This window comes from Bison bison, unplaced genomic scaffold, assembly GCF_000754665.1.
Source record: "Bison bison bison isolate TAMUID 2011002044 unplaced genomic scaffold, Bison_UMD1.0 scf7180017864200, whole genome shotgun sequence".
Lineage (NCBI taxonomy): Eukaryota > Metazoa > Chordata > Mammalia > Artiodactyla > Bovidae > Bison > Bison bison.
Genome location: NW_011494772.1, coordinates 6,741,830 through 6,742,360, shown reverse-complemented (window position 1 = coordinate 6,742,360; position 531 = coordinate 6,741,830).

Genomic DNA, 531 nt, shown 5'->3' with positions numbered 1-531 from the left:
AGATATCCTCAATATGAGGATTAAGAGAATATGTTGTCTCACCAATTTAGGGACAATACCCTTTGTCAGCTCTGAAGCAGTTATGGAACAAAAACGATGCCCCTTTTCCCTAGACAACATAATTCTCCTAAAAGAAAAGGGGGGAATGAGAGGGTAACAGGCAGGAAGGCCAGGGGTCTCCAAACGGAGACAATAGCCTGCAAGTGTCAGACATATTTATCTCTCTTAAGCAGCAGGAGGAAACAAACTAGTGATATTTTTTTCTTCTCTTTACAAATTTAAAAGGAGGTATCTCTTAAAATACTGTGTTGCCATAATGACACCTGGTTTCACCTGAAGTTAACTATTCTCAAACCTTGAGATAACCAATGCATTTTTCTTATGGAAATGTTTGTCTTAAGCTATGTTAATGTACTATGCATTCACCCCAAACTTTGTCTTCAAGTCGGTTCTGCCTAATGGCTCAGAACCTACTTGTTATCTGAACCTACTGGCTCAGAACCAGTATGTTATACTCAGACATTGTTCCCC